This window comes from Arachis ipaensis, unplaced genomic scaffold (assembly GCF_000816755.2).
Source record: "Arachis ipaensis cultivar K30076 unplaced genomic scaffold, Araip1.1 Aipa371, whole genome shotgun sequence".
Classification (NCBI taxonomy): domain Eukaryota; kingdom Viridiplantae; phylum Streptophyta; class Magnoliopsida; order Fabales; family Fabaceae; genus Arachis; species Arachis ipaensis.
Window position 1 is genome coordinate 68,411 of NW_015496060.1, and position 18,188 is coordinate 86,598.

General features: G+C 36.0%; 1 long non-coding RNA gene across 1 annotated transcript; it reads left to right on the forward strand.

The window, feature by feature from the left end:
• The first annotated feature begins 3,368 nt into the window (after nt 1-3,368).
• Nucleotides 3,369-3,732, forward strand: LOC110268593. Its single transcript, XR_002356831.1, has 2 exons — nt 3,369-3,494; nt 3,588-3,732. It is a non-coding gene; the product is annotated as an uncharacterized LOC110268593 (long non-coding RNA).
• Nucleotides 3,733-18,188: the final 14,456 nt, after the last annotated feature.

Sequence of the window (18,188 nt, forward strand, 5' to 3'; positions counted from 1 at the left end):
GCGTAATAAATGGTAAAATGTGAATTAGAGTAAGAAGAAGCAATTAATAATCATTAATTTTGTATCTTCTAAATAAAGAAATTTAAATAACCACTAATTAATGATAATTAATATTATTAATTAGCTTAGATTATAGAATATAATTTAAAAATATTTATTGGCTTATTGTTGGTTAGATCCCTCTTAATTTTTTAGCGGGATTGTATTTTATATTGTGTGTACATGCGTGTGTGCATGCTGCATGTATAGTGTATGTGATAGAAAGAGTCAATTTTTTTTCTGGTCAAAGTTAAAATATCAAGAAGATTGAAGATAAGTTTATAACTTGATACAAGATGTTTTTCTAGTAATGAAAATATCATGATGTATGGAGCGTAGGTGAACTTTTTATGGTCAATATATAAATCAGACAAACCACAACTTGTCAAAGCTTTCAAAGCACACCTATAGCTCAAGTTTAAGTGGAATTAGAAAATTGAAGAAAGTAGAAAGAATAAGAAGCTTACAAAGTTTGATTGATCAAAGCAATTTGACGAAGACAAGTCAGCAAATTTTAAAATCGAAGATAAAATTGTCAGTTAAGTACAAGTTGGAACATACAACTTGATGAAACTCGCGTTTAGATTTTCTCTGTTTCAGTGAACTATAACAAAAATTACTTTTAGCGGCAATAAAAAAAAGTTGCTAACATATTTACTGGCAATTAAATATTAGTCGTCTTATGCTTTATCGTTAAAAAATTTTAGCGGTAATTATAACATTTGCTGGTAAAAATCGTTTTAATGGCCGCAAAAAATATATAACGTTTAGCAGCTATTTTTTAGTAGCTATTTTTTTAGCAATGTTATTCTCTATGGTTTCACCTTCCTCCAGAAACCAAATGCCGTCCTCCTCGCGCTCCTTTTCCTACCCCGTTGCTTCATACACCTCCGCCAATTTCACTTCCGAAGCTTCCCCTCGTTCCTATGCGCTTCTCCTCCTCCTTTGGCCACCATTGGCGTTTTCTTCCAGCTCTTCGCCACCGTGTCTAACATCATCATCCGTGAGATTCTTCTCGGAGCAACCACCGGGTTTTCCCAGGCAACGTTCCATGGTGATAAAGAGGTATACTCGGATTTATGATTTTGTTGCTTAGGACTCAATTTTTCTGTGCCATTTTTAGGGTTATCAATTTTTCTATGCAGTTTCTATCTTTTCAAAACAATTTAGGGGCCATGAAATTAACATTACTTGAGTTACAAACTGTTTGAAAATGGAAATCTGTTTGAAATGAAGGTGGTAATGAAATTGGAAAGAAGTGTATCACAGTTGAGGGAACTTGCCTCAAAATCTGCTTCTTCTTGTGTTGATGAATTCGCCAGCAAGCTCTTTTAGGATCAACATACATACGATACATTATGACAAATTCTTTTGTTCTTTCATTTATTTAATTAATAAGAGTACATACACTGACTTAGCTAAGGAAAATGTGTATATGAGTATAGACAATTAAATCTTCTGCACATATATTTTGTAACTTCTTCTCATTCAATCAAGGAATGAGTTCCAAGATTCTTTTATTTAACAAATTGATATGTTTTCATCTGAATCTCTTGTTGGTACATAGTTATATATCTTCATTTTTTATCTCATCTACGTGCAGTGCATGAAACTGAGTTGGTTAATTTATGATTTTTCATAATTATTATTAACTAGTGCTATATACAAAATCATTTGCATCTAAATTGAAGTTTGTCTTTTCTTATGAAGAACCGAAGTGCTAAAACTTGAGAAATAATTAAGTTATCGATTTGTCTAAAAAGGCAAACCATATCTTATAAGATTAACAAAAATGGTACGATGTATGGTCAATCTTGAGGTATCTAATAATAAGATTGGTTTTAAGAGTATTAATAAGAAATAAATTGGAGCTAGTCGTCCTATCTCAACAAGGGTCATGGATTCCTTACTCCCACTTTTATGTGGGAGTATCATTAGCCAACATTAAAATAATTATAGAAAGAACCCCTTTTTTTATTTTTGAAAAAACCAATAATTAGATAGTGACCCTTCTAATTATTTTTTTTTACACATTTTTCTTTTTTTCTTTAATTTTAGATTCAAAGTAGTGGTGAGACATTTGTTCTACTAGGGTTTTCTCCCTTTTTCAATCACCGTTGCCATTCTCTCTTCCTCTCCCTCTGCAGTCTCTCACGTTCACTTCAGCTGTCGCCGCAACCAGCTTCCCCTGACGCCGCGCAACCCGCTTCCCTGCCGCCGCACAACTCGCTTCCCCCGCCGCCGCAACCTAATTTTCTATTAGGAATAATTTTCACCCTATCTCTTGTATACGATATATTTTATTGTTAATTACCCCTTTATGTGTTTTAATCTCCGTTAGTTGCTTTCGTACTCTTTGTTTAATTCAAATGTGCAGTTGTCCTTTAAGCTTTTGATTTTGTTCTTCAAAGTCTCGCTTATTTGTTTTTCTGAATATTATACATTAATTTTCAATTCTCTTAAAGTGATATTCTTATGGCTTACGAATGAACTTGTGTCAATTTTATGTGAGAAATAAAGGATTCGACAAATCTAGCATGCACACACAAGTGGTACTATAGCTGCAAAATTACTATCTAAATTTTACTGACATTCAATTATATTTTTGTTTCTGAAGTAGTGTCTCCTTTTTGTTTTTGTCATATTAATTACATCACAACAACACTACATAATTCAATTGTTGTATATTTCTAGAACATGAACATGAAATCATTCTCAATTTGTATTACCGTTGATCGCTAGTTTTAGAGTTCCAATAATCTAAAAATAGCTGTGATCTCAAAATGAAAATGAAAATAATATGTGGGATTGGGTTTTTGACTTTTAGGTACTATTATATGTTTAAAACATTTCAGATATACAAAGGCTTGTTTGTGAAAAGGTGTGAAAATGTCATTCACTTGTTTAATAATAAAGAGAAGTGATATCTTGTATGGCAAATTGTGATTGAAACAATGTAATGTCTATTAGGTGAATTAGGTTTGAAATCATATTGTATTTTATCTATCTCATAAAAAATATGGCCTTTGTTCTCTTCATTATGTCATGAATTTACATAGCTGCTGCTGTTGCTGTTTTTATTGTTTTAATATTGCATTGGACTTACCTGATGCTGATCTCAAATCACTAGATTTTCTTTCTCTGTGCTTATGCAGCAGGCATTGTGATAGAATAAAACCAAACTTTTGAATATCAGTGTGGTTGGTTTACACCTTCATCTTATCTATGACAGCTTTATTAGAAATTAGAATTGGTTTTGGTTTAGTATTTTCTTCTGATTTAATATCCATATAGAATTATGGTAATGAGATTTCTTGCTCCAGCCCTTTTTCTGTGTAACATGAGATGAGTTGGAGATGGCAGACTTATCAGGATATTTGCGTTCTTGCCTAAGCACGGGAAAACTTGCCTCTTTGGCAATCTTAGTCTCTGGGGGAATTGTCTTGCAAATTTTGGTCCATGTTTTTCTCATTGTTAATAAATGCATCACATCTTATTGGTAACGAAGTAATTGTTGCTTACCTAGTTGCATCTGTGTTATGTAATAGGCATGTACTTTGTATAATAATTGGTGGCCGATGCTAAGTGGTGAGATAAAGCATCTCTGTATTTATTTCTTGAAGATTTAAGGGAATGAGATGTTAATGTGACCGAACATTCCTGGTTTGTTATTACATTTGGTGTTTTATTTTCTTGCAGCTATAACATATGTGCTACTCCCACTGCCTCTGCTGTTCTTTGCGGGGTCTAATGGTTCTTGTGTGTTTTCTGAATCTAATAGCAGGTAAACTGTTATTATTCAAGCATTAATTGAAAAACAATTTAAAAAGAAAAAAGATAAGATTGTATACTGAGCCAAGGTTATTAATCATTCAACTTTTTGTTTTGTGGTATGATGAATGATGGAGCAGCTAGGTGAATTTAGCCAAGTTCTTGACTGGATTCTCAACTATTGGAAGCATTGTCATTCCAAGCATTCTAAAGCATTCTGGTGTTATTGGTTGGGGACCCTTTGCAATGGAGCTTTCATCTTTCTTCGTGTTTGTATTAGCCATATTGTGTTTCATGGAGATGAGTGATGAAGATGACTATTACAGTATGATATGAGATGAAAATATACTAGGCATAATTTCATGTGTAAAAATGGATTTATTCTTTGTGCGCGCTATTGGTTCTCTTGCTTTTATAAGCTTTCACCTAGACATTTCCCCCGTTTCAAACCATTGAAATTGAATGCCATTACCATGTTGCTGAAAATGATTTCCAAACCTCAGCAACTATAGCGGAGCTTTCGGCCAAAACATACGGGAACTTGACGTACTTTGTATATGTATGTATGATTTACCCGTTTACCGTCAGTTGGGGAATGAGGCAAGTGTTATTATCATAATTGAGTTACACTTGTTTAGATAGTGGATCGCCACTTCAATACAATCGTGAATTAAACTCTTAGGAAAGGAAGTTAATCAATTTATCATAATTACAGTGCCCCAAGTTTTTTCTTACAAAATTAAGGCTAATGATATTTTCGTTGAATTTGAGTGAGAAATTGGATTGATATTCTAATAATTGTTTATGAAGGAACTTGTTAATGCGGAATAAAGTAAGGATAAAGATTTTTTTTTGGTGTAAGTAAGGATAAAGATTAAAAATGTGTTTAGAAAGCATAAAATTAGAATTTTCTTGAGAATTAAATTATTTTTCTTGCTTTTAAAACATAAAAATTACATGAATTAAAACATTTTTGAGAATTTTAATTCTCGTCTTCAAGCCCAAAATAAATCATAAATACAACCTAATGAAATTTGAATTTAAAGTTAAAATATCTAAACTAACTCTAACATAATTTGATTTTTCAAATATTTCCATTTCTCTTTTCTTTTCTCCCTTCCCTCAATATGAGGGTAACATAATAATATTACATATATTTTAACCATTCTTTTTCCATTTAATTCTTTTTATTCCAAATTTAAGAAGTGGGGTGAGAATTGAATTGCAAATCTATTCTTTCTAGAATTTAATTTAATTCCATCTCATTAAAGTTTCCAAACACACTCTAATTAAGTGCAAATTCTGAAACTAAGCAGCATTCGCAATAGCCACCAAAGGGTTCAAGAGGACCGATCATATGAATGTTAGTACAACCAAGGAATTCATTTGCCCATGTCAGCAAATCTCTCTTAAGTCTCTAGACTAAGAAAATCACTAACAAAAACAGAATTTTCTGACCACAACAATCACCTTGGAAAGATCATGCATGAGCAAACAACTCAGAACATATGCTTAATCCTTGCCCTTTTCTCACTTTCTTCTCTATTCCGCATTCTGCAAAACATTTCCAAGTAGCATTCAAAAAATGTAGCATAAAAAGAGTAGGACCTCCACAACTCAAACCACCATAGATTAGAGCCTCTGAATGGATGAACAATTCTAATTATTGACATAAAGATTCACATTAATTGTATTCCCCATTTAAAAAATCACAATCATTTGTTCTTTGCGCACAACCACACCACATAACCATTGCACTGCATATTAATTAGGAAAAGATTAACACATAGCACGCCCAAGTCAAATAAGAATCTAAGATATACTGTAAAAAGTCAAAAAATGTCTCAGAATCAGAATTTACAGTGATAGTGAATAATGCAAAGTATATAGTTCATTCACAGTCACAGTTAAAAAGAACAACAATTAGGAATACTGAAATTCAACATCGAAAGGAGCTAGATTTCGTTTGAAATAGAACCTCTAACACCATAAATCACATAAATTCTCAATCTTTTTTCGAGCTTACGGTGTCAGAAGACAACGCGAAACTGCAACGCGTTGGATTCAACGACGGGGAAGAACCCTATCCCTACAGTATTTTCACTACAATATCATCAACCAAGGCAAAATTTCTGGGGTCAACAATCAGCTCAATCCTATCCTACCCAAGAGCTTCCTCCATAGCATAACTATACATATTTTGGCACTCCGGTTCCTATAAAATCATTGCAAATCAAATCAGAGAGAGTGAAGGGGCGGAAAAAACTCTAAATGTAGGTCCCTCACTCCCCACAATTCATGCAATCAACAAGACAATACAGGACAGACCATATCAAAACCAACATGCACATCCATTTTTAGCTAAGGACTTGTCATCTCCAAAATCCAAATCATATATACACAATTCAACAACCCATAATAATACTTAACCACACCCCATTGCAACAAAATGAAAACTTCTAAACAAAAATAGAAAGACTGACCAGTAGATTATCCGAGAGGTAAGATCCAATATATGAACGGACTGTCCCATTGACTGCAAAATATTATGCCCAAGTCAACTAAGAATCTAAGATATACTGTACAAAGTAAAAAATTGTCTCAGAATCAGAATTTACAGAGTGATAGTGAATAATGAAAAATATATAGTTCATTCACAGTCACAGTTAAAAAGAACAACAATTAGGAATACTGAAATTCAACATCAAAAGGAGCTAGATTTTGTTTGAAACAAAACCTCTAACACCAAAAATCACATAAGTTCTCAATCTTTTTTCGAACTTTCGGTGTCAGAAGACAACGCGAAACTGCAACGCGTTGGATTCAACGACGGGGAAGAACCCTATCCCTACAGTATTTTCACTACAATATCATCAACCAAGGCAAAATTTCTGGGGTCAACAATCAGCTCAATCCTATCCTACCCAAGAGCTTCCTCCATAGCATAACTATACATATTTTGGCACTCCGGTTCCTATAAAATCATTGCAAATCAAATCAGAGAGAGTGAAGGGGCGGAAAAAACTCTAACATTCTTGCAATCAACAAGACAAGGACATAACATATCAAAACCAACATGTACATTCTTTTTTAACTAATACGGGTTGCTTTGTGAAGATGAGCGGACGAGAGAGACGACAAAGGAGGAGGAAGAGAAAAGGCATCCATGAATTGAAAAGGCATAATCATTAACTAACCTCCAAGCGTTGAGGCAGAGTCTTGCGCAGAGGCGGCGGAAGCAGGGCGCGGCGGTGGCAGTAGGTTGCGGTGGCGGCGGAGGCGTGTTGCGGCGGCGAGGATATACGAACGAAATTTGCAGTAGAGGAAGAGGATGAGAATGACAGGGATTGAAATTGGATGAAAAACCTAGCTGCTTCTCTTTTCTGGATGCTTCTGAATCTGAAATAAAAAAGAAAAGGAAAAAAGTTAAGAAACCAAAAATTTGTGGGATCAAAATCTAATTAGTAAGTTTTTTTAAAAAAAAGGGTATATTTTATAATTATTTTAATGTTGGCTAATGATACTCTCACATAAAAGTGGGAGTAAGGAATCCATGGCCCAAGTTTATTTCTCTCTGTTAGTTTCCTATTATAAGTTTAGGACCAGAACACGTTCGTCGGATCAACAACAATTTTAGAAGTTATGGAACCTATGCATCTCTCAATGATATTCAGATCCTCAGACCATGGCAGAAAAGAATTACAAGTTTGGAGGACAATTATAGAATCCTTCCAGCAACAGAAAATTCCAGCAACACTTCAATTTTAAAAACTATGTTCCCCAAATCAATATCTTCAGTCATCTCAAGATATTCGGCCGCACAGCGAGCAGCTATAACATTGTAAGCATTAAGAGAAACTGTCATTTCATAAAATTCCTCAAGAGAAATAATTCCTCAGCGAGCAGCTACAATTATATTTCCCTTTTGTGTTATGGAAAATAAAGAAATAATTCCTCAAGAGGGGTCCTCCTTGGACCTTGATACTGGTTCTAGTTGTACTAAGATTATATGAGATTTTATGAAAGATGGAATGAGTTCCTTTTTTATCCATGATTATTTATTTATCCATGGTTGTCGTATAATTTTAAATTATCTATCTACTAGGCTTTACAGTTGTCACAGTTTTTTTATGGATATGGATATCATGAGACATCATTTGAGTATACTTACCTATGTTACCCTGCTTCGTTTATTGAGAAGGTTAGCATTAACTTTATGCAACCCTTGCTAAGTTTTTCTTGCCAATTAAATATGAGATTTCAATTCTAAGAATCACCAATCAAATTGACTTAACCTGTAATTGCTAATGCATAGAGTTTGTAGGTATCTTATTCATAATTTTTTTATGAGCAATCAAATTAAATTTTATTACGTATGAAAATGTATTATGTTATGATAAATTGACACGTTATGATATTCAATTCTAAGGATCACCAATCAAATTGACACGTTATGATAAATTTATTATGTATGAGAATACACATCATGATAAATTAAATACTATGGTATCATGGGCAAGTTTATTACCAAGTGAAATAGAGTTTGATTCTGACCGCTTGTCTTCTTCAAATTAAATTTTAGTTTTAGCACACGGATTGATTAGAACTGTACTTTTTACATGCTCTAACACCAGAAAGCTCTTATGTGAGGAGTAAATGTGCTAGTGATATAAATTATTTACTGCTTGTTTCTTTCTGGTTGGAAAAGAGCTACAATATTGTATATTTGTATTAATGTCTTTTGATTTTTAAAATTGGCTCTTTTAACTTTCTGTTTTTAATTCTTTTGGTTATTGTTATTCCTTTTAATATTTGATATTTTCATTATGGCTATTGACTTTTCTTTATTCAAGGAAATCATTTTGGATATGGCCAAGTCACTTACTTTTCCACTTCCACTTTTGGCTACTACTCATCAACAACTTATTCATGGTACAAAAATCTTTGAAAACTAAACAGTGATTTTGATGATCCTTTTCATTAAGAACAACCTAGCTCTTTCAGCTCACATGACTCACCAAATTTACATTTTAGGGATCTCAAATGTTTCTTGTGGAGAAGATGATAGTACATCATTAATTAAAGTAAATTTCATGGACATCTGTTTCAGCAAATTCCAATTAAAAAGATTAATTTTTAGCTTTTTTTCCTGGATATATGTTTTATTTTCTTTAGATATTTCTTCATCATTTTCTTGATAGGTTTGGGAGAAAATTTATGGAGTAAAAGTTTCAGATGCTGCAAATAAAGATTTATATATCTATATTGCATTGTGTCTCAGCGTGACAATGCAATAACAAAACCCTTATTCATCATTCCCCTAACCCTAATTCGCGTAGTAGAAACGCCTCCCCATCTCCCTCATTGTCTTTATTCGAGCACTCCTCCTCCATCCTTCTCATGTTGAGACACAGGACAGCAACAGCGGCGGTGGGTTTGTCGTCGCTCTCTTGGCGCATTCGTGAGTCCCAGCGACATCGCTTTTCTCCTCCTCCTCCATCCTTCTCACGTAGGAGTAGTGGTCGTTCTTCACTGGCGCTTTCACTCTCGCTCCCAATAACACTCGTTTTTCAACCTCTCTCACAACCACTCGGTCGGTGTTCCCTTCGTCGGCACTCCTTCCGTGTCCCTCCATGGCTCAACACCCGTCCCATTGTCGTCTACCTCTCTGAAGTCGTCGCGCCGCCGTCTCCCTTTCCCTCACTCGTCGCACCTCCGTTTCCCTCTCTTAACCCTCCTCCTTGCCACCCGTCAGTGGCAACTGTTAGCCATGTTCAGCGTTTGGAGCGTGGTAAATTATTTGGTCAATTTTTTTCTTGATCTGATTATTTATTTTTGAATTTGATTTGTTGTTTTGATTTTCTTGGTTTTTCATTTTTTTATTTTTCTAAACTATTTTTTGTTCTATTTTGATATTTGGTTTAGCTTTTTTTCTTTAAACTTCTCGATGTTTGGTTCTGTTCTGCTACAACTGTGGTAGTGCTCAGCTACTGCTAGGTGGTGCTGAACTGCTAGTACTTTGCCTGTTCTATTCTTCTAGTTTTTCTACATCAACTATCAGCAGGTTAATTTGCTTCGTACTTTAAGCATTAACGATCAGGGTTTTGATTTTGTTTAATTTTTGTTGATTGGTATTGATGGTTTAATTTAATTGTTCAGAGTTTCCAGTTTTTGGGTTTTATTTGGTTTAGTGTTTCATCTTATCCAAATGTGAAAAGAGAGATGTTCTGTTTTGTTAGTTCTTCCTTATTCTAGTGTTATGTTTAGTCTGCAATTTTTGGATTTTATTTGGTTTGGTGTTTGTTTTTATACAAATAGGGAACAAGTATAGAGGATCATACTGTTATAAGTGTGATTAGTTTAGAAACCCAATATGGCGGTATAATATTTCATTTCAATTAAATAAGCATGAATTTAAAAAATGAAGGTAAAGGCTGGACCATGACAAAAATCAATGTGAAATGATAGTACAGAATTGTTTTCGTATTAAACGTCATTTCTTTATTAATATTAATTTTTGTTGGAAGAGAATGTTCATTTAGATTCTTGTCTTGATAAGGCTAAGGCCTTTGAATGAGAAGGAAACTACTGCAAATGAAACCGCAAACTGGGAATGCATTAATGATACTATTGTCTTGTACCGGAACACATTACGGGAAGGTTCAACATTTCCATGTCCCTACACATTTGGTAAGCAAATGACTGGTCTTTAATATGTTTTGTATTAAGGGAATGCGAATTTCATAGGAAAAAGCCTACTGTTAATCCGTTTTATTATTAAGAAAGTCTGTGTTGCTGTTAGAACTTCGCAGCTTCATATTTAACTTATAATAACAATAATTTGGAACTTGTAATGTATGTTGGATTCAACAAATGTGTAATCTCTAAGGGATCACTTTTCTTACTTGGAGAACATAGATTATTAGCTTTGATAAGTTAGACATTATCAGATCTAGTTACTTTTTTACTTACGGTGATGGAGATGCAATCTTCCCTAATAAACATGTGTCAATCTCTATGATTGTTTAACTTTGAAAGATAAAGTTAGTGGCTATTCAAGAATTTGTAAAATTATATTTGTATGTTTGTCTTAATTGACTTAACTGCTTAATGTTTCAATCCCTATGATTGTTTAACTTTTTTATTTTTGCTTGCAAAAGTTGATATTAAACAATCACATTTGGATGCATTCTTAATTGAGGTACTATATGCTGTGTTGGTGACTTGTTGTCCACTTATTATGCACAATGTTTATGAAATTTTGTTACGATTGGTGATAAGCTCCAATTTTGTGGTTTATTTTGTATTGTATTTCGTAGATTTTGTTAACTTTTCTTCCATTTATTCAACAAAATAGCATGGTTTCATAAATTTATCCTAATTGTGCTTAATGGTTAAAAACATGTTTTTTAGGCCTTTAATTAGTTAAATTTAATTCACTTTAATTTCATTCGTTGCCTTGATATGTTTGTCGAGTGATTTCAGGTTTATAAGGTAAGGATTGTATGGAAGAAGTGAAGAGAAAAGCATGCAAAGTGCTTGGTTGAATTTTAGAATAGATTTTGGTACTCTTGGCTAGTGATTGAGGATTTAGTACCCTTGAGATCATTGATGTACAGTTTTATTGGTGATTTAGGGTTGTTAGTGGTTCTAGGGCCAACTATGTCCACTTGACTTAATCCTCCGATGTTAGAGGGCAACTAAGTGGAATTAACTCTTTGTAATTGCCATGTTGTGGTCAATAATCCAAGATAGGATACCTTGACTTTTGATCCTTGCCAAGACCAATATTAGTTGTTAGTTTATTTTCTTGCAATTTATATTTTATTGTTAATCAAACCCAAAACCCCCAAAAATATACATTCATAACCAATAATATGCACACTTCCCTGCCATTCCTTGAGAGACGACCCGAGCTTTAAATACTTCGGTTATTTTTATTGAGGTTTGTACTTGTGATAAACAAATTAAACTTTGATTGAGGATTAATTGTTGGTTTGGACTATACTTACAGCAAAATTATTTTTGTGAAATTAACTAAAGAAGGAAAGGAAATTCAAATGGTAAAAGGTCTTGGTAATGGTTGATGGTTAAGGATCACTATCCTTGTTACCAACCACAATATGATAATTGCAAGGATCAATCCCATTTTGTCATCCTCTAACAATTGAAGGAAAGTCAAATGAGTTTCATTAATCCTAACCCATTAGTCCTATCCACTCGCTAATTAACTTAGTGAAGACTAGTGTCAATGGAAACCAATTATCAATCATTTGGACATTGGTAACTCAAGATCACCCAAGTTACCAACCCAAGGCAAGAATAGGAAAATCTAACTCATAACTAAAAGAAACATTTCATCAAACACATAGAATGCAATAAAGAGAAACACCATAAAATGCAAGAATTAATGAAAACTATAACTAACATAAACAAGAAATTAATAATAGCAACTAAGGTAAACATAAAAAGACATGGAAACATAAAATTGCATTCAAAGGAAATTGAGAATAACAAAAGAGTTCATAAACTAAATTAGTAAACTAAAGAAATTAACAAGAGAAATAAATGAACTAAAGTACTAGAACAAATAAAAGTAAAGAAAAACTAAATTGAAGGAAGATTGAGATCTAGATCTAAAAGAAATAAAACTAAAGAACCTTAAAATCTAGAAAGAGAAGAGAGATTCTCTCTCTAGAATTCTAACTCTCTCTAGGAATTGCAGGGAAGTGTGCATATTATTGGTTATGAGTGTATATTTTTGGGGGTTTTGGGTTTGATTAATAATAAAATATAAATTACAAGAAAATAAACTAATAACTAATATGGTTCTTGGCAAAGATCAAGAGTCAAGGTATCCTATATTGGATTATTGACCACAATATGGCAATTACAAAGAGTTAATTCCACTTAGTTGCTGATAAACCTATATTTTATGATATATTTTGTGCTCAATTCAAGTGATTTATTCAATCCTTCACCCACTTATTCATGTGAAATTGCATGGTTTTACTTTCCCTTCCTTATTATGTGATATATGTGAAAACATGTTTCCTATGCTTTAAAAATATTTATTTTAAATATTTTTTATTACCATTCGATGCCGTGATTTGTGTGTTAAGTATTTCAGATCTCCTAAGGCAGGAATGATTTAAAGGATGGAAAGGAAACATACAAAAATGGAAGGAAAGCACAAAATGGAGTTTTTGAAGAAACTGGCAGCGACGCGAACGCATGGACGACGCGGCCGCATACCTAGCGCAAAAAGGCAGTGACGCGAACTCGTGACTGATGCGGATGCGTGCCTTGAGCAGAACACAGATGACCCATATGGGTGACCGAAGCGAACGCGTGATAAGGAAAACTCCAGATGACGCGACTGCGTGACCCACGCGGATGCGTGACAGATGCTACGCACCAGAAACTGCAGAAAATGCTCCCAGCGATTTCCAAAACATTCTTTTGGCCCAGATCCAAGTCCAGAAAGCACAGATTAGAGGTTATAAAGTGCGGGAATGTATCCATTCATAGGAGGTCTTCAATTATTCACTTTTCATAGTTTAGATGTAGCTTTTAGAGGGAGAGGTTCTCTCCTCTCTCTTAGGTTTTAGGATTAGGATTCCTCTTAAAGGATTTAGGATTTCAACTCTTCATCAGGTTCAATATTTCTTTTACTTTATATTTCTCTTCTACTTTCAGATACTTCAATGCTCTCATTTAATTACTTATGTTGTCAAATCGGCTTATGAACTCTTTATGTTTGGATTAATTTCCTTTTATTAAATACAATTAAGGTATTTCAGATTTATGATTCTTATTTAGTTTTTTTTTTCTATATTCTTGGCTTTAATTGATTAACTAGAGGCTCTTGAGTTGTTAAACTTATCATGATTGTTGATTAATTCCTCTAATTGATTAGAATTCCACTAACTCTAGTCTTTCCTTAGGAGTTGGCTAGGACTTCGGAATCTAACTAATTAGTCCACTTGACTTTCCTTCGCTTTAGGTTAACTAAGTGGGGTTAAACTCAATTCTCATAAGAATAACTAGGATAAGACTTCCGAATTTTCATACCTTGCCGAGAGTTTATTTTATAGTTATTTATTTATTCTACTTGTCATTTAAATTACTTGTTCTTTACTTTCAAAACCCGCAATTTACAAAACTCATAACCAATAATAAGAACATACCTCCCTGCAATTCCTTGAGAAGACGACCCGAGGTTTGAATACTTCGGTTTATAAATTTTATTGGGTTTGTTACCTGTGACAACCAAAACTTTTCTAAGAAAGGACTTTTGTTGGTTTAGAAGCTATACCTGCAACGAGGATTTATCTGCGAATTTCTAGACCACGCAAAAGTTCTCTCTTCAAAATGGCGCCGTTGCCGGGGAATTGGAAACGTGTGCCTTATTATTGGTTATTGTAAAGATTTTTCTTTTACTTGTTTATTTGTTTTTGTTTTTCCATTTTATTTCTATTAGCTACTATGAATTCTCATCCCTCTCACTTGAGTTTGGTTCTAAATTTGTTGAAAGAAATGAAAGCTATAACAGGAATATACATCAAGGTCTAAGCAGTCAAAGATGGATGGAGCCAAGAGGATCTGATCAACCTTTTAGGCAACAACACCCTCCAAGATATCATGGGCAAGGACCACTCTACAATGCATACCAAGCTGATAGATATGGTGGACCCCCTTGTAATTACCAACAAGCCCCACCCTGTGCTTATAGACTATCCTCTCAATGTAGCTTTGAACCACCACACTCACAAGCTCCTTTTCACCATTCACCACCGTATGACCCTTATCCACCACAATTCCAATCCAATTACTCCCAAGAACCACCACATTCTTATTTTGAACCCTCTTCCCCAACCAATGAACCCTCATACCCACCCCAACCTCCAATGAATGACAAACTTCGTGTTCTTCTTCAAGGGCAAGCGAATATGCAAAGGGGCGTATTGGAACTCACTACTGCCTTAACTAAGGTAGTAAATATAATAGCTTCCCGACGTCTGAGCGCTCAAAATACTCCCACAGATGTATGTGGAGAATCAAAAGAAGAGCGTAGCATGAAGGAGACCCTAGAAACTTCGGTGGACAATGAGGAGCATGACTTTGTATTAGAACAGGTGGAGGAAGCCATGATAGCTGTAGAGGAAGAAATGGTTGAAGATTTAGGAGACGCTGAACCTCCATGGGAATCGAGAACTGTGAAGAATTCCGCCGAGACATTCGAATTTGATGCCAAGGAGGATAGTGCACAACCTCCAAAGCATATACCTTGTGAAAAATTGGACGGAACAGACCAAGAAATTGATTCCACAAGCAGTGATGATCATGAATCAACCTCTCCTAGTCATGAACTTGCATCTGCAACTGAACTCCATGAGCCTGGAGAACCTTATCCAAGTGAATATGAAGATGACGTCGAGGTAGATTTCTCTCAACCTCCAACGTATGACTTAAGTGACGGGGAAGACATAGAAGACTTTGATCAGGACGCAGTTGCAGTTGAAGAATTTTGTAAGGAAGTGGAGGAATTCACAGAAAAATACAAGGGAGTAGAGCTTACAGAACCACTGGAAACACCTATCCGAAGGCCATTACCACCTAATACAAGCTTCAAGTGGGTACAATCCTTAACCTTTACCTTTACTTTTCCACTTGAATATGGTTTGCTTGAAACAGATGGCCAGCTTAGAGGTCTCTGCGGCTTTAAGAGTAAGAGGGAAATGGCTCGTACTCAGAACTGGTGTGCAAGATTCAATAAGGTTCCACGCTTCAATTCGAAGTGCACGGATTGGTACCAAGTTCAATTGAATGGGTCTCGGAAGACGTTTAGTCATCTTGGTGAGAAGACAATTTCTTAACCGCCCGGATGGAAGAATATAGATCAAGACGAAGGCGGATTTAAAAACAAAGTTTGGGATCCTAGAAAATATTCTGACATTCATCACCCCGGGAGCCTGAGAATCTATTTGAAGCTGCTCAAAAGCTTCACATACCTAGTTTGGGACCCCGGAGGCTGTTGGCATTCCAAACATTGGTGGAGATTTCTGGATGAATTTAAGCATAAGCCACCATAACAGGAAGCTCATCAAATGTCCAACTTAAGGACTTTAACTAAAAGTGCTAGGTGGGAGACAACCCACCATGGTATGGTCGTTTCTTTTTTAATTTTTATTTCGTGTTGTTTGTTTTTATGTTATATTATTTTCATTGAACCTGAATATTATTCATAGCATTTGCATCAGCATTGCGTACTGCATAATTACTAAAAAAAAAAAAATGCACGCGACGCGTAAGCGTCGCTGACGCGTCCGCGTCACAAAGTGCATTAGGAAGAAAAGGAAAGTGAACAGAAAGTCACGCGAATGCGTGGCTGGAGGCGTGCCTTTGGCAAAAATTGTTCCACGCGACCGCGTCGCTAACGCGTTTGCGTCAGTTGCAAAAAATACCTCCTACGCGTCCGCGTCCCTTACGCGAACGCGTGATCTGGAAATCGGCGTAAAAATCCAACGCCCAGAAATCTGGGCTGGAATCGTGCGGCTAGTGTGCGTTTAGCACAAAACGGCCCACGTGTCCACGTCCCTGACGCGAACGCGTCACTTGCAAAACACTCATCCCACGCAAAAGCGTGAGCGACGCGTCCGCGTCGCATGGATATTATGGCCCCCTAATTGAAGACAGAGAGTTGCGCTGAAACGACGCTGGAAGTGTGCGTCTAGCACAAATTTCAGCAACGTGGTCGCGTGCCTCACGTGACCGCGTCATTCATCTTTTACCCATTCCACGCGATTGCGTCAATCCCATTTCTCCCTATCCACGCGATCGCGCCCACGCGTTCGCGTGGATTTGAATCCACTAACCCCAAGTCACGCGAACCCTAACCCCACCGCACCACCCACTGACACCCCCCTCTCTTCTTCCTTCCCTCTCCTCCTTCTTCCTCTTTTCCTTCCACCACCACTGCCCCCTACCGCGGCTGATGCGCATAAACTAGTTATGCTACGATTTAGGAAATTGCACGATCGGCAAAATTCCTTCCGGCAAGTGCACCGGTTATCGTCAAGTAAAAACTCACAATAGAGTGAGGTCGAATCCCACAAGGATTGGTTGAATGAGCAATTCGGATTAGAAGTATGTTCTAGTTGAGCGGAATCAAGATTTAGATGAGAATTACGGAATGGCAAGCACTTGTTTAAGAAGGTCAAGTTATATCCAAACATCTAGGCATTCACTTTATTCAAAGCAATAAACAGACACTCATACTAAAAAAAAAAACTCCACATAAAACTTAAATGACTTATGATGAAAGAAAGCTCATAAAGACAATTCACCAATTATCATTTGATTATTAAGGAACGAGACCACCTCTTATTTATTGCTTGGTTCTTCTTAATTCTTGGGATCCTGCTTCTTCTTGCTTCCTGCCTCTTTTTGACCACTTGTGCTTCCTTTGTCTTTTCTTATGAGCTTTTTCCAGAATCCAGCCTTTTTCATTGTTTCTTCCACTCCTTTTTCAAGGATCATTGCCTTGTTTATTTCTCTTTCTTTCCTCCCTTTGAAATACTCATCAAAAGCTGGGAATGCTGGGTCCATCTTGTGTAGATGTTCCCCTATGTAGTTAAGCTTGATTTGCGAACTGATGTTGTAATCAGCTTGGACTAAATATCTTGCATTCTTTAAAGTGGTGGCTTCCTTGATTGCCAAGACATTGGCATCTTGGTGTTGGCATATGTGGCTGAAGGATTCCTGTAAGTGTAAATTCTGTTCCCTTTGCAGATCTAAGAATCTTGATTCAAAGTTCCTTTGCATATCCATCATTTTCAGGTGAAAGTCCTCTTGTCTCTCCTGAGACCTCATATATTATTGAGACATTCCTTCTATGATTTCCTGCATTCTGCTCATATCCATGGAGTCTCTGGGAATTCGTTGTCTTCTTTCTGGAATTCCTTGCTCTTCTTGCTCTTCTTCTCCGTCTTGCTCTGCTTCTTGCTCTGCTTCTGCTTGTTGCCCTTCTTCATTTCTTCTTCTTGTATGTCTTGGAGCAATTGGGCCAAGAGTCATTCTGTACCTTTAAGCTCAAGAAAATGCATAAAACAACTAAAACTATCAAAAAAATGCTAGTGAAACTAGCCTAAGATGCCTTGGCATCAGCGGCCAACCTCCGACAGCCGCCTCCCACCACTGACCACCACCACAGCTTCACCTCCTTCGCTCCCTTCTTACCCACCCCCCTCCACCATTAAACCCTACCCGAACCCCCTGCCACCGAACAGCCACCCACCGCTGCGCCAACCGCCCATCACCGCCGCGTCAGCACCACCACCACCACACCCCCATCATCTCTCTGTTCCATAAATTTG